The sequence below is a fragment of the Schistocerca americana genome, chromosome 2, assembly GCF_021461395.2.
Source record: "Schistocerca americana isolate TAMUIC-IGC-003095 chromosome 2, iqSchAmer2.1, whole genome shotgun sequence".
Lineage (NCBI taxonomy): Eukaryota > Metazoa > Arthropoda > Insecta > Orthoptera > Acrididae > Schistocerca > Schistocerca americana.
The window spans coordinates 272,306,591-272,333,711 of NC_060120.1; positions in this window are offsets into that span (position 1 = coordinate 272,306,591).

A 27,121-nucleotide genomic window follows, 5' to 3' on the forward strand; every position below is an offset into this window, starting at 1 on the left:
AGAACAGTGAATGTGTTACGTGTGCATATGGACGACGCAATTGGATTAACAACGCATCTGGATTGACGGAGCTGGCACTGAGTCTAGCGGTGCTGCCGGCATCGCGAGAAGCCAGTCTCGCCGCACCGCAGTCGTTCGCTGGAGCAGCCGGCGCAGAGCCTGCAATTGCGGGCCACGCAAACACACAACAGCCATCGGAGAGCCGTCTGCAGTTCAACGTGCCACGTCGCATCAGGAATCCTGGTACGCCGCGCCGGCAACGCCATACGTCGTGCAGAAGGAACTAAGTTAAGTGAAAAGCTGTTAAAAATTTTACTAACCTGCACTAAAAGATTGTCGGCGATGGAACCGCCAAAAGAAACTGAGGTTAAACTTATATCAGAACCCATGTCTGTTGAAGGAACTGTAAATCCAGACAACGGTTCAAGTGTAAATATGCATGAAAGTAGTAATGTTAAAGTGAAAAATGAAGTATTGTCTCCTGACAGTAATGTGGGAAGGGGCAATGATTCAATAATAGAGACCCCTGTAGTAAAGCGGAAAGTAGAAATTGTAAATTTATGGGATGATAGTTTCTCTGATGAATTAAAAATGAAACAGTCATCAGAGATGGTAGAGTTTAAGAAGGAGAAGTTAGATATGACTAATCAATCAGAAGTTTTATTTAGTTTTGATGATTCTGGTGTTGGAGCTAGTTTTTCGTCACCTGAGTATGAGAAAAAGCCAGCTAGTGAGCAACCCAAAGATGCTGGGGCTGTTGACTTAAATGTTATATTACAAGCTATAGCTGCCAGTAATGCAAAAATGACAGCTGATTTAAAATCTGATATAATTGAGGCAATGAACAATAAATTAGAATCCAATAATGCTGAATTAAAATCGGATATAATTGAGGTAAATAACAGGATTGTGGCCAGTCAAACTAATTTTAATAAACGATTGGAGGTAATGGACGATACCTTCAAGGCTGGTTGCAATAAGTTGAAAGAGGATCTAGATAGTTTGAATTGTAAAATTGATTGCAATCATGAGGATATTAAGAAAAAGGTTGCTCAACAGTTTTCTGAAATGTATAAAACAGTTAAATCCGAAGTTGCTGAGGTTCGCAAAGACTTCCAAATGGAAGATGCGAAGCTGGAGCACAAGTTAACAGAAAAGATCGAGGTGGAATCTGAACTGTGCTCAGATAGATTTAAAGATGTTAATATAAAAGTAAACATATGTCAAGCAGAAGTAGAAGCAATCAAAACTGACACTACTCATATTGTGCAAAGAGTAGATAATGTTGAAATGAAAGTAGAAAATATAAGTACTAACATTGCTAACATTGAGAGTAAAGTAGCTTCAGTAACTTCTGGTAATGGTAATGTACTACAAGTTGTAGCTGCAAACGCCGCTTTTATCGGGTGTCGGCAGTTCTTGCGGTTCGATCCAGATAAAAATATCCATCCGCTAGATTTCTGGAACGATTTTGAAGATGTGATTCCACCAACTTGGTCTGAACGAGAGAAAATCTCATTTATTAAAAGCCATTTAGCAGGTGACGCCATGCGTTGGTCAGCTGATGTTATGTTGAAGTGTAAAACATTAGCGGAGTTTAAAACAGCTTTCATTAATGAGTATTGGTCTAGCAATAAGCAAAATGAAGTGTTGAGAGAATTTTGGAGTGGGAAACGCTTCAATGCAGGCAAGGAATCTATTAAAGAGTTTGCTAGGTCATGGATTTCACGTTTGTCACATTTGGCGGAAAAGCTAAAACCAGAAATGATTATACTAGGTCTGGAAGCTAAACTGCCATGGTACTGGCAAACTAGAATTATATCAGCCCCTAGAGACAATCTGGATCGTTTCATTGAGTACTTGGAACGTGTAGAACGTGTTGCTGCCAATGAGGAGCAAGCACGTAATAATAGAAATGCTAATAATAATAATAGTAATTTTAGGAACGAGCAAAATGGCAATGTAAACATCAGAACAGTAGGTGTTCACCATCCTAAGAGAGGTAGGAATTGGGGAAATAATTATCAGAACCAACAATGGCGTCCAAGGGATAATAATTTTGTTCCAAACAGAAATATGCATGTAAACAACAGTACGGAAAGCAATGCTATGCCAGTTAACTATAATGAAAATAAAGGAAACAGCAGTAGGCCGAGGCAGGAAAACTAGTTCCCGTCTATGAGGACACTGGCGCTCACCAGGCGGTTACTTTTCCTATGCCAGTAGTTAAGAGAATTGGTAAGACAGATCAGAATACTCAAACTGAACATGTGGATGAAGAGTCGGTAGCACCTAAGGATACAACAGAAATATTAGATCACTCACAGTATTTGATAGATACCGTATTAGAGACGCTTTCTAAGTGGGAAGAGAAAGAGAAGGCTCAGCAGAGTAACGATAGGGAGGAGCTACAAAATACTGAATTGACAGGTGAAGAAGCAGAAGAAATTCATGCTTATATTTACGATGAGGATGATGTGCTCTTATCTAAAGTGCCTGTGCAGGATGTTGATAATGTACTAATAGATTTAGAACAGGAGATAAGTGGGAATGTAGAGGGTAGGCAGTTTGGGGTCGATGAACCCAGTAGCTGTGACCAGTTGTCACTTGAGAAGGAAACCGACGATAATGGTGAAAGTGGTTTAGCTGTAACTAATGTTATGCCCGGTCTGGAGGCGCAGAATCGCTCAGACTACAGTAATTTGGGTCATGTTCAGCAAACTAAATGTAATGAAGTCGTGCGGTGTTTCGATTTAAAATTAATAGACCGACTGGAAAAGGCAGCTGAAAATGTAATTCAGGAAACCCCTACACACTGTGACCTAAATGTAATGAAGACAGATGTCGATCACTTTAGTTGGAGACAAATCCAAAAGGAACTACTAGATGAATCTGAGGAACCACCTGTACAACCTAGAATAAGCCACCCTATAATAATAGTGAATATGTTGGGTATCAATGTACGTTGTCTCTTAGACAGTGGAAGTGAGGTGAGTGCAATATCTCAATCCTTCTTTGATGCATTACCTGGTAAAGACAAACTTACTGTAATGAGGGTATCAGGACTAAGAATAATTGGTGCTACTGGCAAGGTGTCAAAAACGGTAAAGCAAGAAGCTTTACTACCCTTTAACATTAATGGTAATTTAATTGATCATCCATGTTTAATTATAAACAATCTCAGTATTGAGGTTTTAATTGGCATAGATTTCTTGTCGAAATATCAGAGTGTTGTTGATTTTGAAAGAAGCCAGTTAAAAATGGTCTTGCCAATAACCGGAGTAATTATAGTACCTTTTAGTGATAAACATATAGTAACTGATCATGAAACTTGGGAGCTGCCTATACGAGTTCTCAAAAATAGGAGGTATTGGGACGAAGGTGTTAATCTTAATAACAATAAGCTGAATACAGAAGAAGAAGAAGAAGCAATTATTTTAGACAAGATAGAAGCTAAATTGCAGGAAATCGATAAGATTTCAGCTAATCAGAAGGAAGAACTGAGACAGGTTCTAAAAAGGCATCATAAAGTATTTTCAGATCGACCTGGCAGATTCATAGGTAGCCACTGAATGCTGTAGGGAGGAGGTTGTACTGTAACCTCCACACAGTGTGGCAGCTGTGCAGTCCCAGCTGTGTGAGATCTTCTTTCCCATTTCAGGTCTCACTCATTCTTCATCTTTCCTATCCTCAAAAATTTCGACATTTTCTTTCCAAATACTAAATTTTCCGGTATAATTATCAATACAGCATTAAGCTAATGAATGCTGTAGGGAGGAGGTTGTTCTGTAACCTCTACACAGTGTGGCAGCTGTGCAGTCCCAGCTGTGTGAGATCTTCTTTCCCTTTCAGGTCTCACTCATTCTTCCTCTTTCCTGCCCACAAAAATTTCGACCTCTTCTTTCCAGACATGAAAATTTTCTGCCATGGCTATTAAGCCATGAGTTATGTAACCATTCTATCTACCGATTAGTGAAGGAAAATACCTAATGTGACAAACCTAATAGTGACAAACAATAGAGAAGTATGACGTAATTAAGATATAAAATGTATTTGAGTAACAAGTATGTATAGTACGCTGGTAATATAGTAAGTACAAAGTGTTGTTTTATTGGAATGGTCCACCAACAGTAATTTAAAACGATATATGAATTCATGTACAAGCAAGATCTGAAGTGGTAGTGAAACCTAGTGTATGCATTAGAGCTAACTAATAAATAGTAAGAAAGAGATTGCTTAGTGTTATGAAAAATATGCAGATAAGTTGTAAGATTAAACTCACCTGGTATAGCAAGGAAAGGCAGTGTAATAGAATTGAGCAGTGTTTGTGGTTGAGACGTAAAGGACACGTCCCTGAAGTATTTATAAGGTTGGAGCTGGCCATTATTTTAGTGTAGTGTGTGACAGGATACACCTACACGTATTGAGGTTATGAGTTGGAGGCGTGAATGCGACCATAGGTACCCTTATGTTAGATGAGACAGAGCAGCTCATGGTGTCCTATAGGTTTAAGGAATTTAGCATTACGTTCGTCCATAATTATTTGATGCTGTTTAGTGGTAGGTCCGAGAGAGACTACCTGAGGTTTCAGCGTCCGATCGAGTGGAAATGGATTGTCGCGTGAGCAAACTAATCAACTGCAGTACACTATGAATATTAAATAAATGTGCTTTCCTATGCTTTAAATTTAAATGGAGTGAGTATTACCTAAGTTCATACACTAGCAAAGTAAGTAAGTACATAATGACAGACGTAAAACATTATTTTAGCTCCGCATAAATACACTTCAAAGTAAGTAAGTACCTAATTGCAGATGTGGAACTGGCAACAGCAGAGGACCAATAAGTGGATTTTGTAGTCAACTAAACGTAGTGTGTTTTGAACGCTCAAAACTGTACTATTACCAAAAGTTACTCACATGTACATGGAAGCTGAGAAAACAACCACTAATCATACTCATACTATCTCTAAGAATAAAGTAATCAAAGATGAGTCAGTTAAGTAAATAAGATGCATATTTGTCAGGAATGTACCGAGCATTGGTTCAGTGTTCCGGCCCAGAAATAATAAATTCAGATTAAATATGATTTATGATTGTATGCCTTAGGAGCATAAATTTTCTCCAGTACGTGACTAACGGCGTTTTGAGCCATTTGTTTACCGATTTTATGACAGTTAAGTAACCGTGAGAGTAAAATTGAGAAAGGTTCTGTTAACTTTGTTCCAGCAAAATATTGAAGGATAAAATGTATATATCCCCATTTCATTGTGACCCACCCTTAGATAATAAGTGAACAGAGTCTGAGGCACTCTTTTTGTTTGTTCTACAGGACAAACCAGATAATGGCAGCCTGGTAGCTGCGTGAAAGCGTGGAGTGACTTGGACACAACTCACAGTGACCCCTCCCCTTTCCCCCATGTAATTTAGAGAGAACGTGAAGGACGCACACCATAGCAACTTCCCCTCCTCTACCCTTGTGAATGGAAGTGTAGGACGCCAGCCAAAGCGGCTACAACCACGTGTGTAAAAATTATTTGTGAACTTTTCTTTCAGGTTTAGAAAAGACTGCCAAGAGATAATCATCGGTTTATGTATCATGTTATTTTCTTTGAATATGTGTATGTAAAAATGTATTTAATGTAGTTAAGATTTTCATAATTTTTCAATTTGTATGTGTTTGTTTGTCTAAGGCAATATGTATGCCAAAATATTTCGTTGACTTTGCTTAAAATTTTGAGTAATGACATTGTTTACAAGGCAGTGAACATGCCTACAATTTAAATAATTAATGTAGGTAATCAGTTTTCTTTAATGTTTCTACAGGTTTATATTTCGATTTTGATTTTTCATAGGGAGTTAAACTGTACTCTTGCTTCCCTTTTGTAATTAAATTTTTTTTTCATTCATTAACATTCATAAACAAAAAATTTAAGTAGAGGGTGATGTAGGGAAGCAGCCTACTCACGCTGTAATAAATTCACATCAGTTTCCGTTGTGTGCCAGCCAGTCTGCTGTAACTAGCTCTGACGTCATAAATGTTGCGCAATACCTTAAAAATCAAGCAAATGAACTAAAACTTTTCTAGCATGTCAGAAATAATATTAAATTAATGTGTGTTAAATATCAGTTCGATAACTTCAGCCATTTCCGAGATTTGGACGTTTTCTGGAAAAATCATTGGCGCAACAGAAAAGAGCTAGAGACTTCAAAATTTATATTTAGATTCATCTTTCATAATGATTTAATAAAAACAGTACTTTGGATTTCACAAATTAAGACTTTAGTGGAAATTCATGATTTTCTGGTTTTCGTCTCAAAACTGAAGGACGCAAGATAGATTAAGTAGGCTAGTAAATAAGGCTAGGATGTTTAGATTTAAATAAGTTGGAGGTCCGCTATGATTATGAAGATGTGTAAAGTTTCTTTTTAATACCTATAAAATTATAGCGATAGCGGATCTCAAAAGGGGCAGTTCAGAGCTCATCTGCTGCGTGCAGTGTAATTTAATTAATTCTCTCGCTCAAAGTATTTAACTTAGCCACGTCAAAATTTTATTATTAATACTTACCTGCGTGCTGAATGCACGTTTAAATTAAGAGCTTCTTCGGCCATCAGTCAAAGAAGCTATAAATTATTATGTATCTTGAAGTGGTGCGTTACTAGCCCAGCGGCTAGTCGGGAGAGCGGATTTGATCAGGCGATCCCTCAGCCGTCCGCACCGCGGCTTTATATATAAGAACACTGCGCGAGGAAGCAAGGCCCCAGTTCTCTCCAGACGCTGAATGACACGCCATCTGTGTCGGTAGTCGTGTCGCTTCAGTGTATCTGCTACAAACAGCCTCGGGTGCCGTATTAAGTTACTAGAGATACGCGGAACCATGAGAACATGTCATGTGAAGTGTTAATTCTGGAATGATTTTCATTAACTAGCTTCAGTTTGCGTATTGTCGTATTTTCACGTGCCGTCGCGGGACAGACATTCTACCAAAAATTTAGTGTGGCGTTTGATGAAATATTTTCATCAAATTTTGGCGAGCATTCTTTTTAACATTTAATTCGGACATTTATAGTTGCATCAGCGCATTAGACTCTGAACTGCTCTGTTAGTTAGGTTGTAGGGATACTTGTGGTTTTTATTAGTGAATTTCAGAATATACTCAACTATTTTGGAAAACCGTTTTTGATTAGAAATCCCGGACAATCTCCTAATTCCTCAGAGCTATAAGCTGCAGCTATAAGAACATTCTCAGGTAAAGTGGGCACTAGGATATCTATTTACTGGCTCCAAGTTTTATTAAATCACTTTCTGGGGTCACGGAGTAAATAGAGAGCCAGTGTTGAGAACGGCAAAAGACAGCAATAATAACATTCTAAAAGCTAGAAACTGATTCAATATGCAAGCATATATCCAACAGTAGATAATTTATTATTACAAACTTAAACATCCGCCGCCCCACAAGCCGACCTCGGGGAAGATCAGTTTGGATTCCGTAGAAATATTGCAACACGGGAGGCCATACTGACCCTATGGCTTATCTTAGAAAATAGATTAAGGAAAGGCACTACTACTTTTCTAGCATTTGTCGACTTAGAGAAAGATTTTGATAATGTTGACTGGAATACTCTCTTTCAAATTCTCAAGGTGGCAGGGGTAAAATACAGGGAGCGAAAGGCTATTTAGAATTTGTACAGACACCAGATGGCAGTTATAAGAGTCGAGGGACATGAAAGGAAGCAGTGGTTGGGAAGGGAGTGAGACAGGGTTGTAGCCTCTCCCCGATGTTATTCAATCTGTGTATTGAGCAAGCAGTAAAGGAAACAAAAGGAAAATTCGGAGTAGGTATTAAAATCCATGGAGAAGAAATAAAAACTTTGAGGTTCGCCGATGACATCGTAATTCTGTCAGAGACAGCAAAGGACTTGGAAGAGCAGTTGAACGGAATGCACAGCGTCTTAAAAGGAGGATATCAACATCAACAAAAGCAAAACGAGGATAATGGAATGCAGTCGAATTAAGTCGGGTGATGCTGAGGGAATTATATCAGGAAATGAGACACTTAAAGTAGTAAATGAGTTTTAATATTTGAGGAGCAAAATAACTGATGATGGTCGAAGTAGAGAGGATATAAAATGTAGACTGGCAATGGCAAGGAAAGCGTTTCTGAAGAAGAGAAATTTGTTAACATCGAGTATACATTTAAATGTTAGGAAATCGTTTCTGAAAGTATTTGTATGGAGTGTAGCCATGTACGGAAGTGAAACATGGACGATAAATAGTTTGGACAAGAAGAGAATAGAAGCTTTCGCAATGTGGTGCTACAGAAGAATACTGAAGATTAGATGGGTAGATCACATAACTAATGAGTTATGAATAGGAGTTATGAATAGGATTGGGGAGAAGAGGAGTTTGTGGCACAACTTGGCTAGAAGAAGGGATCGGTTGGTAGGACATGTTCTGAGGCATCAAGGGATCACCAATTTAGTATTGGAGGGCAGCGTGGAGGGTAAAAATCGTAGAGGGAGACCAGGAGATGAATACACTAAGCAGATTCAGAAGGATGTAGATTGCAGTAGGTACTGGGAGATGAAGAAGCTTGCACAGGATAGAGTAGCATGCAGAGCTGCATCAAACCAGTCTCAGGACTGAAGACCACAACAACAACAACAATATAGATATATACAGGGTCACCCATAAAAATGGTTGTAATTGCAACAAGACCTACTAGGGGAATACACTCCTGGAAATGGAAAAAAGAACACATTGACACCGGTGTGTCAGACCCACCATACTTGCTCCGGACACTGCGACAGGGCTGTACAAGCAATGATCACACGCACGGCACAGCGGACACACCAGGAACCGCGGTGTTGACCGTCGAATGGCGCTAGCTGCGCAGCATTTGTGCACCGCCACCGTCAGTGTCAGCCAGTTTGCCGTGGCATACGGAGCTCCATCGCAGTCTTTAACACTGGTAGCATGCCGCGACAGCGTGGACGTGAACCGTATGTGCAGTTGACGGACTTTGAGCGAGGGCGTATAGTGGGCATGCGGGAGGCCGGGTGGACGTACCGCCGAATTGCTCACCACGTGGGGCGTGAGGTCTCCACAGTACATCGATGTTGTCGCCAGTGGTCGGCGGAAGGTGCACGTGCCCGTCGACCTGGGACCGGACCGCAGCGACGCACGGATGCACGCCAAGACCGTAGGATCCTACGCAGTGCCGTAGGGGACCGCGCCGCCACTTCCCAGCAAATTAGGGACACTGTTGCTCCTGGGGTATCGGCGAGGACCATTCGCAACCGTCTCCATGAAGCTGGGCTACGGTCCCGCACACCGTTAGGCCGTCTTCCGCTGACGCCCCAACATCGTGCAGCCCGCCTCCAGTGGTGTCGCGACAGGCGTGAATGGAGGGACGAATGGAGACGTGTCGTCTTCAGCGATGAGAGTCGCTTCTGCCTTGGTGCCAATGATGGTCGTATGCGTGTTTGGCGCCGTGCAGGTGAGCGCCACAATCAGGACTGCATACGACTGAGGCACACAGGGCCAACACCCGGCATCATGGTGTGGGGAGCGATCTCCTACACTGGCCGTACACCACTGGTGATCGTCGAGGGGACACTGAATAGTGCACGGTACATCCAAACCGTCATCGAACCCATCGTTCTACCATTTCTAGACCGGCAAGGGAACTTGCTGTTCCAACAGGACAATGCACGTCCGCATGTATCCTGTGCCACCCAACGTGCTCTAGAAGGTGTAAGTCAACTACCCTGGCCAGCAAGATCTCCGGATCTGTCCCCCATTGAGCATGTTTGGGACTGGATGAAGCGTCGTCTCACGCGGTCTGCACGTCCAGCACGAACGCTGGTCCAACTGAGGCGCCAGGTGGAAATGGCATGGCAAGCCGTTCCACAGGACTACATCCAGCACCCCTACGATCGTCTCCATGGGAGAATAGCAGCCTGCATTGCTGCGAAAGGTGGATATACACTGTACTAGTGCCGACATTGTGCATGCTCTGTTGCCTGTGTCTATGTGCCTGTGGTTCTGTCAGTGTGATCATGTGATGTATCTGACCCCAGGAATGTGTCAATAAAGTTTCCCCTTCCTGGGACAATGAATTCACGGTGTTCTTATTTCAATTTCCAGGAGTGTATATTAAAAGGAGACACATGACCCTTCCATAGTCATAAAATAGGAGGAGAAATACGTACGTGGGCAGGCCAGGAAAGGGAACCACAGCTTCCTGTATTATAACATCATAATATTAAATTACAGAATGATCGACAAAATGGTTCAAATTGGAACAAAAACCCGTTAAGAGAATAATTAGATGGAGACAAATAACCTCTCCATACTCGTAGTCCGCAGCTCATGGTTGTGCAGTAGCGTTCTCGCTTCCCACGCCCGGGTTCCCGGGTTCGATTCCCGGCGGGGTCAGGGATTTTCTCTGCCTCGTGATGACTGGGTGTTGTGTGCTGTCCTTAGGTTAGTTAGGTTTAAGTAGTTCTAAGTTCTAGGGGACTGATGACCATAGATGTTAAGTCCCATAGTGCTCTGAGCCATTTGAACCATACTCATAACTTAATACCAGTCATACGTAGTTCAAATACGTACAGAGGGAGGCTGACAAATCGATCATAAACTGCAAGGACTAGTATGCAAAAAGAGAAAGAAAATCGCTACCTAATGGAAAAACGTGTGGTGAGAACCTGGGGCCGATAGGAGAGCAGAGGCAATCAAAATTGAGAGGATGCCAGAATGTCTCAGTTCCAACTGGCGACTCAGGGTATTTCGGGTTATTGTTTTTAAGAGCGCTGGATAGGGAATTCTAGTATATTTTATTAACTATTCTATACTCTATATATATTAATTAATAAATAATAAATTATAATAATCCTAATAAATTGTGTGATTCGCAGATTGAATGACGTCTATGTCTAAAGAAGAACGAGTGGACTTGGTACTATTAACTGGACGAGAAGGATGATCGTATCGCAAAAGTGCTGAAGAAGTTAACCTCAGACGCCTCGTCGTCACCCTATTTGTTTTTGTGCCGTCGAGAAATTAATCACCAAGTTTAAAGAAACAGGCAGTGTGTTGGACAAAAGCCGTTCCGGACGACCAAAGACTTCATACGAAACGAAAGAGGCTGTCTTGGCCAGGATTTATGCCAGCCCAAGGAAATCGCTTCGTCGGGCATCCGCGGAATTGGGTGTTTCAAGGTCAACCATCTGCAAAATCCTTGTAGAGAGGTTTCATCCGTACAGATTACAAATATTGCATCACTTAAATGAAGATTATCCTGATAGACGCAAGCAGATGTGAGAATGGTTTACAGATAAACTGGATGAAAATATCAGTTTTACTAAAGACGTTGTGTTGTTCAGTGACGAGGCTGTGTTTTATGTCAATGACGAAGTGAACAGACAAAATATTTCATACTGGTCTCAAGGCAGTCCGTACTGGATGAGTCTATCCAAACAGAAGGGCTGCCAAAAGGTGATGATGTGGTGTGGTTTGTGGAAAGCTCCTTTGCTAGAACCTTTCTTCTTTGATGAACCTGTAACGGGTGAGACCTGAACATGCTGAGAGACTAGTTGATGCTTCAAATTGAGCATTTGGCTGGTTTCAGTAGGATGTGGCGCCTGCTCATTAAGCTGCAGCTGTTAGGGACTGGCTGCATGACAATTTTCCTCACTGGATTGGGAGAAGTGGTCCTGCGGAGTGGTCCCCTCGTTCGCCAGACGTTTCTCCCCTTGATTTCTTTTTCTGGGGTATGCTGAAAGGGGAAGTCCTATAGTGCTCAGAGCCATTTGAGCCTTTCCAAATGTGGAGCTACAGAAGAATGCTGAAGATTAGATGGGTAGGTCACATAACTAACGAGGAGGTATTGAATAGAATTGGGGAGAAGAGAAATTTGTGGCACAACTTGACTAGAAGACGGGATAGGTTGGTAGGGCATATTCTGAGGCTTCAAGGGATCACCAATTTAGTATTGGAGGGCAGCGTGGAGGGTAAAAATCGTAGAGGGAGACCAACAGATGCACAATCAGTGCATTGATTGAAGCTCATGCACTGACTGGCTCATCCGCATGTTACCTGTTACCAAATGCTATAATGCCACGCACATGAAAATAGGATTTTAAAATACCGAAACGAGTCGTGGTTTGAATAAATGTTAGTACGACCGAAGCGGATCTCTCTATATCAATTAATAAAAAACCTGGACTGTGGAGCAATGGAAGGATGTCATTTGGTCGAAAGAGTCTTGTTTCGCACTGTTGCCAACTTCTAGCCGAATTTACGTCTCAAGAGTGATACAAAAAATTTTTCATATGTGTGTGAATTCCTAAGGGACCGAACTGCTGGTCATCGGTCCCTAGACTTACACACTACTCAAATCAACTTAATCTAACTTATGCTAGCAACACATACGACCATGCCCGAGGGAGTACTCGAACCTCCGGCGGGAGATACCGCGTAATCCATGACATGGTGCCTCTAACCGCGCGGCCCCTCCGCACGGCAAGAGTGAAACACGGAGGGTGTTCTGGATGATTTTGCAGTCATATCGTGGTATTCCACGGGCCCCATAGTTACTCGTAAGGTCGTATTACTGTCAAGGATTGTGTGAACATATTAGCTGATCAGCTCCATGCCATGGTAAAATAGTTGTTACCCAACGGTGGGGTTGTGATCCGAGACAACAGAGCCCTTGTTACCACAGCTCGCATCATCTAGGAGCACAAGGATGAATTATCACATCTGCCCTGGCCACTACAGTTACCAAGTCTCTATATAATTGAGCCTATGTAGATTTATTTGGTGATAAAGATGCGTGATCACTATCCACTTCCATCGTCGTTAGCTGAATTAGCCACTATTTTGTAGGAAGGTTCTCTTGAAAACCACAGATGACCTGTATTTATCAATTCCGGGAAGACCGGCAGCTGTTTTGTATGTCAACGGTTTTCCTACATCGTATTAGGCATGGTAATGCGATGTTGATGTTTCATTATTCTTGTCCATCCCCTGTATGTGCAATAACGCCGAATATCCGAATATTACAGGAATCTTTTTCCCACTCATCTGCATTAATTAAAATTTTTCTGCGTTTATAGCGAGCTGCCATTCATTACACCAAACAGAAATTTTAAATCATCTGTATCCCTCTACAGTCGCTCAACGACTACACTTTACCATACACGACAGTGCCAACAGCAAACAGTCAGAGACTGCTGCTCATGTTATCTCTCAGATCATTCATGTTTATATTTAACAAGAGTGGTCCTATAACACTTCCGTGGGGCACTCCTGATGATACCACTGCCTTCTCCGTCTAGGACAACGTACGACGTTCTATTACTTAAGAAGTCTTCGAGCCACTCACTCCAATCCTCAAGGTAATAAGTACAGAGAATTGCCGTCCCCACACTGATTCTCTTACTTAGAAAAGCAGTTATTACCTCATTTATTTAAGGAAGGAACCCTCAGAATGGATTCCATTTGCAATTGTTGTGCTCTGCGACTGTGAAAATGTAATAATGAGGAATAAACACAGCAATCAGTCGCATACAAATCCGTATTTTATTGTAGATCTCGCTAGATTTCAGCTACAGTATAGCCATCGTCAGTGGGTTATGATGGTTATAGTATAGCTGAAATCTAGATACATAGATCTGCTTAGATCTGCGATAAAATACAGTTTTATATCCAACTGATTGCTATGTACGTCCCTGAGGACACGATTCACTTGAAAACCATACAAGGCATTATTTATCCATTCCGAGACGACTGGAAGTTCTTTCCTTAGCCATAGGTTTTCCTACGCAGTTTTAGGCATGGTAACACATCGTTTTTGGTGTTCCCATGTTTTTGTCCACACCTGTATTTATCAGTATAAAATCTGCAAAAGACAATCCTTATCGTAAGGACTAACACAACCACTTTTCTCGCAAGCGAATTCTATTCAGTATTTAATAAATTTCATTTTCAAATGAAAGGTGTCAACCATCCTCCAATATTCGGATACCGACCATGACTGAATATAGACCTGGCACGCCCACCACGAATGCATCTCTTGGTGGGATCAGCCCCCATTCCACTCCCTCACCCAACTCGCCCACGCCAGGCTAAATCCCTCTCCCTGTCTGATGTGGTACTGCCACCGTCGGAGGGTGGTACGGGACCACAAGTCCCACCGCCACATCCCCAAAGAGCACGGCAGCGTCACTGCCCTGTGGATAAATCTACTGCCTCACCAACACAGTCAAACCGCAAAGACCGGTGATGCTGTATTGGAACATATGACAAAAAGGCCCTAATCTTGGCATAGAGCGTGGATGATTTCCTCCGTGGGAGGATCTTCCTAGTGGCCCCACCGCCACATCTCCAAAGAGCACGGCAGCGTCACTGCCCTGTGGATAAATCTACTGCCTCACCAACACAGTTAAACCGCAAAGACCGGTGATGCTGCATTGGAACATATGACAAAAAGGCCCTAATCTTGGCATAGAGCGTGGATGATTTCCTCCGTGGGAGGATCTTCCTAGTGGCTCGACGGGGAATGCGTTCCGGCATTCACCAATTGTCGGCAGACTCTCCATAAGGATCGGTGTTATCTCCCATCCTTTTAATACACTACTGGCCATGAAAATTGCTACACCAAGAAGAAATGCAGATGATAAACGGGTATTCATTGGACAGATACACTCCTGGAAATTGAAATAAGAACACCGTGAATTCATTGTCCCAGGAAGGGGAAACTTTATTGACACATTCCTGGAGTCAGATACATCACATGATCACACTGACAGAACCACAGGCACATAGACACAGGCAACAGAGCATGCACAATGTCGGCACTAGTACAGTGTATATCCACCTTTCGCAGCAATGCAGGCTGCTATTCTCCCATGGAGACGATCGTAGAGATGCTGGATGTAGTCCTGTGGAACGGCTTGCCATGCCATTTCCACCTGGCGCCTCAGTTGGACCAGCGTTCGTGCTGGACGTGCAGACCGCGTGAGACGACGCTTCATCCAGTCCCAAACATGCTCAATGGGGGACAGATCCGGATCTTGCTGGCCAGGGTAGTTGACTTACACCTTCTAGAGCACGTTGGGTGGCACGGGATACATGCGGACGTGCATTGTCCTGTTGGAACAGCAAGTTCCCTTGCCGGTCTAGGAATGGTAGAACGATGGGTTCGATGACGGTTTGGATGTACCGTGCACTATTCAGTGTCCCCTCGACGATCACCAGTGGTGTACGGCCAGTGTAGGACATCGCTCCCCACACCATGAAGCCGGGTGTTGGCCCTGTGTGCCTCGGTCGTATGCAGTCCTGATTGTGGCGCTCGCCTGCACGGCGCCAAACACGCATACGACCATCATTGGCACCAAGGCAGAAGCGACTCTCATCGCTGAAGACGACACGTCTCCATTCGTCCCTCCATTCACGCCTGTCGCGACACCACTGGAGGCGGGCTGCACGATGTTGGGGCGTGAGCGGAAGACGGCCTAACGGTGTGCGGGACCGTAGCCCAGCTTCATGGAGACGGTTGCGAATGGTCCTCGCCGATACCCCAGGAGCAACAGTGTCCCTAATTTGCTGGGAGGTGGCGGTGCGGTCCCCTACGGCACTGCGTAGGATCCTACGGTCTTGGCGTGCATCCGTGCGTCGCTGCGATCCGGTCCCAGGTCGACGGGCACGTGCACCTTCCGCCGACCACTGGCGACAACATCGATGTACTGTGGAGACCTCACGCCCCACGTGTTGAGCAATTCGGCGGTACGTCCACCCGGCCTCCCGCATGCCCACTATACGCCCTCGCTCAAAGTCCGTCAACTGCACATACGGTTCACGTCCACGCTGTCGCGGCATGCTACCAGTGTTAAAGACTGCGATGGAGCTCCGTATGCCACGGCAAACTGGCTGACACTGACGGCGGCGGTGCACAAATGCTGCGCAGCTAGCGCCATTCGACGGCCAACACCGCGGTTCCTGGTGTGTCCGCTGTGCCGTGCGTGTGATCATTGCTTGTACAGCCCTCTCGCAGTGTCCGGAGCAAGTATGGTGGGTCTGACACACCGGTGTCAATGTGTTCTTTTTTCCATTTCCAGGAGTGTATATTATACTAGAACTTACATATGATTACATTTTCACGCAAATTGGGTGCATAGATCTTGAAAAATCAATACCCACAATAACCACCTCTGGCCGTAATAACGGCCTTGATACCCCTTGGCATTGAGTCAAACAGAGCTTGGATGGCGTGTACAGGTACAACTGCCCATGCAGCTTCAACACGATACCACTGTTCATCAAGAGTAGTGACTGGCGTATTGTGGTGAGCCAGTTGCTCGGCCATCATTCACCAGACGTTTTCAACTGGTGAGAGATCTGGAGAATATGCTGGCCAGGACAGCAGTCGAACATTTTCTGTATCCAGGAAGGCCCGTACAGGACTTGCAACATGCGGTCGAGCATTATTCTGCTGAAAATAGGGTTTCACAGGGATCGAATGAAGGGGAGAACCACGGGTCGTAACACATCTGAAATGTAACGTCCACTGTTCAATGTGCCGTCAATGCGAACAAGAGGTGACCGAGACGTGTAACCAATGGCACCCCATACCATCACGCCGGGTGATACGCTGGTATGGCGCTGACGAATACACGCTTCCAATGTGCGTTCACCGCGATGTCGCCAAACAGGGATGCGACCATCGTGATGCTGTAAACAGAACCTGGATTCATCCGAAAAAATAACATTTTGCCGGTCGTGCACCCAGGTTCGTCGTTGAGTACACCATCGCAGGCGCTCCTGTCTGTGATGCAGCGTCAAGGGTAACCGCAGCCATGGTCTCCGAGCTGATAGTCCATGCTGCTGCAAACGTCGTCGAACTGTTCGTGCAGATGGATGTTGTCTTGCAAATGTCCCCATCTGTTGACTCAGGGATTGAGACGTGGCTGCACGATCCATTACAGCCAAGTGGATAAGATGCCTGTCATCTCGACTGCTAGTGATACGAGGCCGTTGGGATCCCGTACGGAGTTCCGTATTGCCCTCCTGAACCCAGCGATTCCATATTCTGCTAACAGTCATTGGATCTCGACCAACGCGAGCAGCATGTCGCGATACGATAAACCGCAATTACGATAGGCTGCAATCCGACCTTTATCAACGGCGGAAACGTGATGGTACGCATTTCTCCTCCTTACACGAGGCATCACAACAACGTTTCACCAGGCAACGCCGGTCAACTGCTGTTTGTGTATGGGAAATCGGTTGGAAATGTTGCTCATGTCAGCACGTTGTAGGTGTCGCCACCGGCGCCAACCTTGTGTGAATGCTCTGAAAAGATAATAATTTGCATATCACAGCATCTTCTTCCAGTCGGTTAAATTTCGCGTCTGTAGCGCGTCATCTTCGTGGTGTAGCAATTTTAATGGCCAGTAGTGTATCATGTGAATGATATGCCAGTCATCCCCGAGTGCCACCTAGCACAATATCCTGACGACACAGCACTATCCACCACTGGCCGCATTACTGACGCTGTCGTCTCCCGCCTCCCGCGACAGGTGGACGTCCCATCACCTGGTGCCGAACAAACAAAATAGCTCTGCGGCAGTCTATTTCACCAAACGGCGCCCAGTCCTCCGCCGCAGTATTTCGATTGCAGGCGTGCAGGTGCCCTGGTCCCCGACAACCACCTATCTCGGGGTCCAGTTGCTCTTCCACTGTCATGCGGAGTATGTCGCCAAAAAGGGACAAAAGCTGACCAGGGCTTTATACCCACTCTTCCGCAGTAAGGAACTTAACCTGCATACCAAGCTCCGCATCTACCGAACAGTTATCCTGCCTGCCCTCACGTATGGATCTGCTGCATAGGCCACGATTAGTGTCACCAGTAGGTGGACGTTGCAGCGCCTGCAGAACAAGGTTCTCAGGTGGAGCCTGCACGCCCTGCCACTCGCGAGAATTGTGTCTCTCCACGAGGAAGCGGCTATCGTCCCGCTAGAGACGTCCATACGCAACAACGCGCGGCGCCTCTATGAGAAAGTGTATGCCCTGTAGGACACAGTCCGTGGGTTACGCCACGTTGGAACCACATTTCCACGCCGCTGGCATCGACATCCAATTCCTCTAACCATCCTAGAGGAATCGGATTCTGACTACGGCTAACGATGGGCCTGGCACACCCACCACGGATGCATCCTTTGGCGGGACTAGCCCCCATTCTAGTTCCAATACTTTCCCACCCTACCTGGCCATGTCGGGCTAAATTTTTCTGCATGACTGACGTAATACTGTCACCGTTGGAGGGTGGTACGGGACTCAAAGTCCCACTGCCACACCTCCAAAGTGTATTGCAGCGATGCAGCGTCACTGCCCTGTGGATAAATTTGCTGCCTCGCCAACACAGTTAGACCGCAACAGACCGGTGATGCTGTATTGTAACCTATCACTTAAAAAAAACGGTTCAGAATGAGTTGTGGTTCATAACAATAACGGGTTTCGTATGAATGAATAGTCGTGTCGTACAGATTGTGTTGAAATGAGAAAGTGGGGAATACTGAACAGTTTTACAGAACCTCCCTTGTATTTACTCGAGCGGAACCCGTATTTTCCTCCAGTACAAATAAATGCGGTTTGGTTTTAATAAGTAGGGATACCATCTAATGGACTCATTTAAATAATCCAGTAGTAATCGACTTATCGATTTTTAAGCTATTCTTCCACAGAGGAAATTAAAATAGAAAACTAATGACCAAATAGAAATGCAAAGGTTAGGTTGCAAACAATACTGATTTATTTTATCTCAAATACACTAAAAATGGACATTCCCAAGAAACTGAAGGTGGAAAATGGCTGTAAAAACAGTAATAGAAGATAGTGAATAAAATTTTCAAACTAGAAAATGAATACCGAAATAAGGTTTAGCACTGCGAACACACAAAATCTTAATAAAATAAATTAACGTAACATTTACCAGCCGCTACAGAGGAAAGAATAAATTTGAATATTGTACCGTATTTTTTTGTTCAACTCAAGGTAAACAAAAATGAAGACCTGAAAAGCAAGTAAGACTACAGACAATGCCTTCACTAATATATGAAACAATTAGAATAAAAGATAAAGTGGCGGTGCTTCAAAAGCATCTCGTACAGAACCGGAAACTAAGCTTTCATGCTGTAGAGTTCTAGCGAAAAGTAAAAACTTTGTATCGATCTCTGTACATCGCAAAGTTGCTAGTGGTGGAAGGAGGAACGATTATGAACTACTACTGACCGAAACTTTGCTGATGAACTCATAAACTAGTGAGACCGCTCTCCCATTCTGTCACATAACTGGGAACTGCTTTGTCGACTACAGTATACATAGTTATGACATGTACGCTGGTTAAGAACCATAAGTGTACAAGATGTCTCTCTGGCAGTGTTGCCAGACACCCTCTCACAATTTTCCCACAAGTACGCACAGAATTTCCCACAAGACGACGATTTTTCCCACACATTCGAAAATTTTTAGAAATCAGTTATAATAAAATTGACCAATTAAAGGCTCATAAAAATATCTAAGATGCTCGTTATATGTAAATTGTACTCGTACAATTTAATAGAGGCCGTCTGAACTATGAAGTTTCAGGTGGGTGTTGGTGAACTTAAACGAACGGCAGGTCATTCCCTTGGTTTGTGAGACAGTGCCTTCGACTGCAACCTCACCGAGAGTTTACATCACTCACTATTGAAAACATTCTTTCTGATTGTGCTCATTAGCTATAAAGAGCCACATTTCACCTATCTCAGTTCTCAAAAATTACTAGTCTCCTGTTCACCAAAAAAATGGAGTAACAGTTGCCACTGTACAGACACATTGTTTTCATTCACATAGGTACTGAAATGTTTAGTTAAACATTGCTACCACGCTCTTGCTTCATAAGGCATTTTGGAACGTCAGCAGATTCATGTAAGAGAGCTGCGCAAATATTTACAACGACACTGACTTCGGCCCACATTCATTTAGTCAACTTTGCTTGTCGCATACATCTCCCTCAGACACAGTCTGCAGCTGTATGCTGATGATGTTGGGGTATATGGGAAGACGTCGTCGTTGAGTGACTATAGGAGGATACAAGATGACGTAGACTATACGATGGCTTGTGGAGTACGTAGATTTATTTTTCATCCTTCTATAGCACTACATCTCAAACACTTCGATTCTCTTCGTTTCTGGTTTTCCCACAGATCATGTTTCACTCTCATACATTGCTGTGCTCTAGACATACATTCTAACAAATCTGTTCCTCAGATTACGGCCTAGCTGTGGTACTATGTGCGGCAGTCAAATTAAAGGGAAATTAACGGAAAAAAATTAGCCAGGTGTGAATACAACTCGCGCTCTGAGGGTTCCGTACAAACGTGTTTGTGTATACAGTCAGTTCATCCATCCTGGGAATAGATAATCTCGACTATTCTTGCCTGTTTATCGACATTGATAATGGCAATATATCGTCCCTGGGATTTCCGAGACTCTTGAGAATTTTGATAATGATGGTGCGGCGGGGCAGTGTTTGAAAGATGATGCGGCGTAAATGTTTGTTCACTGTCTCTCTCCGTACTGTGCACTACAAAAGTTCCACCTACCTCAGTACGGCGTCTGATCACCAGCCCGTTTCCCTGCATACGTAGGTACTTTTCAGACGATGTTAAAAGCAGCGTTGAAGAAAAACACCGTCAATACTTACGTTTGCAAAGTCCGACTAAACTCTGGTAGCAATCTATCCTGTAATCTCTTATAACAATTTTCGGGTGGAGGGCGTTTGCTTCGTCTCTTTAGAAAAATGTCAAAATTCTGCAACGAGTTCTTTTATTTCTTTAGGTTAAAAATACACTTGCCATCAGTCCGAATTTAATTAATGGATAGTATCACTGTTCTCAGCTCACAGTTCATACAACCCAGTACTCACGCACAAGGCAGCCAGAAATGTACTTAAGTCCGACCCGAATTGTTACGCAATTTACTGTCATTACTCTGCTACAATATATGAGTTTCACATTCGGTCCTTTTCAGTGAATTTCTATTAAAGAAACTGCCCGCCAACTATTCCATAAACAAATATGAAACATGCCACTCGGAATTTTTTCTAAGGCCGAAAGTTCACACGCGGTTCTTTTCAACAAAACACTCCACGAAGCTCAAATTTTCACAATCTGTTCGTAAATGCAACTGCTTTTACGGCAATACAATGTGGACGTGAGAAACCAGCAACTTCTTCATTTTACTCATAATGTATACGAACTCGTCCAACATGACCTGCACGTCCGATAGTCAAGCAACGACTGCCTCATGCCGCTCCTTCCAGGGCCTATAAATACTTGCAATGCGCGGGAAATGCTTAACTCTGATTGGTTGTTCAAAATGATCAGCCAATCAAAACAATCCTTCGAGTTCTTTCTCGCTCTATAACTGTCTTGCCAATCAACGTTCACAGACGCATTTACGTCACTTCATCATGCAAATATTAATAAAATGTTTAACAAAACCAAACGAAAAGAAAACGAATCTTGAAATTACTTTAGAAAACTATTACTCTGCAAACGGCTATTCTGGCTGCCTTCTTACAAAAGCAAGTATCCTTGGACATACGTCATCAGCACGGTGAGGAAATTACATTTTTCATTGCAACTTGCTTGCCTAACACTTTCCCATGACGCAGTTACGCAATGCTGTGCATCATAGGCCTATAATATTGAATCTTTACCTATGTCCCACATACACACTCTCACTCACTCTCGTTTACCCACACAACAGCATATTAACTGAATAATAATCTTTTCTGAATTTTATGTTACGAAAAATGAAAAGTAGTTAACGTTTCTAATTATGAGCCGGCCGAAGTGGCCGTGCGGTTAGAGGCGCTGCAGTCTGGAACCGCAAGACCGCTACGGTCGCAGGTTCGAATCCTGCCTCGGGCATGGATGTTTGTGATGTCCTTAGGTTAGTTAGGTTTAACTAGTTCTAAGTTCTAGGGGACTAATGACCTCAGCAGTTGAGTCCCATAGTGCTCAGAGCCATTTTTTTTTTTTTTCTAATTATGAAAATTCGAGCAAATTGACCTAATCTTTTGTGCACTTCAGTAATGATTCCAAATGATACTAAAAGACAAACTGTTATGAATCCCAACTGACTTTAATCTTATAACTGCCGATTTTTTTATTTTTTAAGTAAATTTCTCTAACTCAGAAACTATGACGGATAGAAATCTGAAAATTTTACACTATCTTCTTTTTAATAACAAAAGGCAGTGTATTGACTTTTAACTAAATTGAATAATATTTAATATAGTTTATTTAGATTCTTAGGGGTTGAATGTTCTGTCGCTCGAATTGACACAGGTACCGCTTCCCACGGCTAGGCTGGCGACATTTGCGTATGAGTTACATTAAGATACAAGCGGCTGTTCCTGTCACCGCCAACGGCTCCAAAGCTACGAGCCGTATTGCAAAGTAGTGCAATAAATGCTATTGCATATTGACTCGAGATGTTACAATGGAAGTTGAGGAAATGAATTAAATTTTTTTTCTTGGCCAGGACTTCAACCCAGATTTCCTTGCTTACTAAGCAGGTGCACTAGCCATCAGAGCATCACAGCACTATACCTGACATAGCTGCATGGACTTCTCTAGTCCAGTGCCCTCCGTAACACAAACTTCAATTCACATCTTCACTTATTTTCCCCTTCTTAGATCGTCACTATTGCCGATGCTGTCCGATACTGGAGTAGCACCCCAGCATTGGATGTAATGGAAAAATCTTGCCCGTACCTCAAGTGTAGGTGATTACAGATTTGATAGAATTAAATTACGTCCAACACTGGAATGCTATGCCAATATCAGAGAGACTCGGCAGTAGTGACGATCTAAGAAAGGGAAAATAAGCTGTAGATGTGAACTGAAATTTGTGTTATGGAGGGCAACGGACAAGTCTATGCACGTTAGTAACAACGCTGTGGCGGTGTCATGGCTAGCATACCTGTCTAGTAAGTAATGATAGCTGGGTTCGAGTCCCAGCATCGCAGAAATTTTAACTGATTTCTTCATCTTCCATCATTATCGTAGAAAAATCTGAGACTAAAATTTCTCCAGGGAAATTTAATTATATTAGATTTTAATATTAAATTTGAAGTCGGATAATAAATGACAAAAGAAACATTTTGGTGCGATGTAATTACAGATTAACGATTTTCTAATTTTTTCCTTTAGTTGTCCTGTGAATCCTTGCTTCTCGAGAAAGTTCATGATTATAGTCAACGGGAGGACCTCTACTGATTTTGATGAGCGAGTTAGCGAGCATCAAAATACACGACACAAATAATCGCATCTTTTGATTGCATTGACTTGGAATCTTGCATTTACTATACCACCAAGAGACTACAGACCTTAGTCTGTCACATAAATTTCAACTTTGATGTTACTCCTTCCTTTCTTCTGTCCAGGGGGTACTTTTCCTTCGGGGCTTTTCCTGCAATCCTTGAGCTTCCTTCAGGATACGTTTCACAGACTGTCTGTTCTGGAGATCAGTTATTCCCAGTTCTTTAATGTCCTTTTCCGTTTCTGTCAGCCAAGTGGTGCGAACCTTTCTGTTTTCCCAGAAGCTGAACAGACGGTTGGTCAGTCTGTTTGCAGGCAATCTTGCAACATGGCTATAGAAAGCTACCCCTCTTTTCCTTCCACAGTCAGAGAGCCTCGAGATATGTTCGAAGATCTCTGAGTTATATCGCCTTCTGAATTCCAAATCTTCTTCTACCGGGCCTAGGATCTTCCTGAAGATTCTCCTCTCTCTGACTTCCAGTTTCTCCATCAGACCTCCCTGGTTCATGGGAAAACATTCCATGGCATACAGGGCTTCTGGTCGTATGGCTGACGTGTAGTGCTTAAGTTTCAGGTTGCGTGACGGTCATTGTTTGTTGTAGGTGTTCATAATCTGTCGATAGGCTAGTTCCAACTTGCTGGCGCTCATGGATAATGACGTTCTTTCTGATACGTTGGGTTCAATCCATTCGCCGAGATACTTAAACTTCAACTACATCTACATCTACATCCATACCCCGAAAGCCACCTGATGGTATGTGGCGGAGGGTACTTTGAGTAGCTCTATCGGTTCTCCCTTCTATTCCAGTCTCGTATTGTTCGTGGATGAAAGATTGTCGGTATGCCTCCTGTGTGGGCTCTGATTTCATCCTCATGATCTCTTCGCGAGATATACGTAGGAGGGAGCAATATACTGCTTGACTCCTCGGTGAAGGTATGTTCTCGAAACTTCAACAAAAGCCCGTACCGAGCTACTGCGCGTCCCTCTTGGAGGGTCTTCCACTGGAGTTTATCTATCATCTCCGTAACGCTTTCGCAATTACTAAATGATCCCGTTGGATCTTCTCTATCACTTCTATCAACCCTATCTGGTACGGATCCCACACCGGTGAGCAGTATTCAGGCAGTGGGCGAACAAGTGTACTATAACCTACTTCCTTTGTTTTCGGATTGCATTTCCTTAGGATTCTTCTAATGAATCTCAGTCTGGCATCTGCTTTACCGGCGCTCAACTTTATATGGTCATTCCATTTTAAATCACTCCTAATACCTACTCCCGGATATTTTATGGGATTAACTGCTTCCAGTTGCTGACCTGCTATGTTGTGGCTAATTGATAAAGTATCTTTCTTTCTATGTATTGGCAGCACACTACACTTGTCTACATTGAGATTCAATTGCCATTCCCTACACCATGCGTCAATTCGTTGCAGATCCTCCTGCATTTCAGTACAATTTTCCATTGTTACAACCTCTCCATGTACTACAGCATCATCCGCAAAAAGCCTCAGTGAACTTCTGATGTTATCCACAAGGTTATTTATGTATATTGTGAATAGCAACGGTCCTACGACACTCCCCTGCGGCACACCTGAAATCACTCTTACTTCGCAAGACTTCTCTCCACTGAGAATGACATGCTGCGTTCTGTTATCTAGGAACTCTTCAATCCAATCACACAATTGGTCTGATAGTCCATATGCTCTTACTTTGTTCATTAAACAACTGTGGGGAACTGTACCAAACGCCTTCCGGAAGTCAAGAAACACGGCATCTACCAGGGAACCCGTGTCTATGGCCCTCTGAGTTTCGTGGACAAATAGCGCTAGCTGGGTTTCACACGATCGTCTTTTTCGGAAATCCATGCTGACTCCTACAGAGTAGATTTCTAATCTCCAAAAACGTCATTATATTCGAACATAATACGTGTTCCAAAATTCTATAACTGATCGACGTTAGAGATATAGATCTATAGTTCTGCACATCTGTTCGACGTCCCTTCCTGAAAACGGGGATGTCCTGTGCCCTTTTCCAATCCTTTGGAACGCTACGCTCTTCTAGAGACCTACGGTACACCGCTGCAAGAAGGGGGCGGGGGGGTTCCTTTGCGTACTCTGCGTAAAATCAAACTGGTATCCCATCAGGTCCAGCGGCCTTTCCTCTTTTGGGCACTTTTAATTGTTTTTCTATCCTTCTGTCATCTACACTCCTGGAAATGGAAAAAAGAACACATTGACACCGGTGTGTCAGACCCACCATACTTGCTCCGGACACTGCGAGAGGGCTGTACAAGCAATGATCACACGCACGGCACAGCGGACACACCAGGAACCGCGGTGTTGGCCGTCGAATGGCGCTAGCTGCGCAGCATTTGTGCACCGCCGCCGTCAGTGTCAGCCAGTTTGCCGTGGCATACGGAGCTCCATCGCAGTCTTTAACACTGGTAGCATGCCGCGACAGCGTGGACGTGAACCGTATGTGCAGTTGACGGACTTTGAGCGAGGGCGTATAGTGGGCATGCGGGAGGCCGGGTGGACGTACCGCCGAATTGCTCAACACGTGGGGCGTGAGGTCTCCACAGTACATCGATGTTGTCGCCAGTGGTCGGCGGAAGGTGCACGTGCCCGTCGACCTGGGACCGGACCGCAGCGACGCACGGATGCACGCCAAGACCGTAGGATCCTACGCAGTGCCGTAGGGGACCGCACCGCCACTTCCCAGCAAATTAGGGACACTGTTGCTACTGGGGTATCGGCGAGGACCATTCGCAACCGTCTCCATGAAGCTGGGCTACGGTCCCGCACACCGTTAGGCCGTCTTCCGCTCACGCCCCAACATCGTGCAGCCCGCCTTCTGTGGTGTCGCGACAGGCGTGAATGGAGGGACGAATGGAGACGTGTCGTCTTCAGCGATGAGAGTTGCTTCTGCCTTGGTGCCAATGATGGCCGTATGCGTGTTTGGCGCCGTGCAGGTGAGCGCCACAATCAGGACTGCATACGACCGAGGCACACAGGGCCAACACCCGGCATCATGGTGTGGGGAGCGATCTCCTACACTGGCCGTACACCACTGGTGATCGTCGAGGGGACACTGAATAGTGCACAGTACATCCAAACCGTCATCGAACCCATCGTTCTACCATTCCTAGACCGGTAAGGGAACTTGCTGTTCCAACAGGACAATGCACGTCCGCATGTATCCCGTGCCACCCAACGTGCTCTAGAAGGTGTAAGTCAACTACCCTGGCCAGCAAGATCTCCGGATCTGTCCCCCATTGAGCATGTTTGGGACTGGATGAAGCGTCGTCTCACGCGGTCTGCACGTCCAGCACGAACGCTGGTCCAACTGAGGCGCCAGGTGGAAATGGCATGGCAAGCCGTTCCACAGGACTACATCCAGCATCTCTACGATCGTCTCCATGGGAGAATAGCAGCCTGCATTGCTGCGAAAGGTGGATATACACTGTACTAGTGCCGACATTGTGCATGCTCTGTTGCCTGTGTCTATGTGCCTGTGGTTCTGTCAGTGTGATCATGTGATGTATCTGACCCCAGGAATGTGTCAATAAAGCTTCCCCTTCCTGGGACAATGAATTCACGGTGTTCTTATTTCAATTTCCAGGAGTGTATTTCGATATCTACCATTTTGTCATCTGAGTGACAATCTAGAGAAGGAACTACAGTGCAGTCCTCCTCTGTGAAACAGCTTTGGAAAAATACATTTACTATTTCGGCCTTT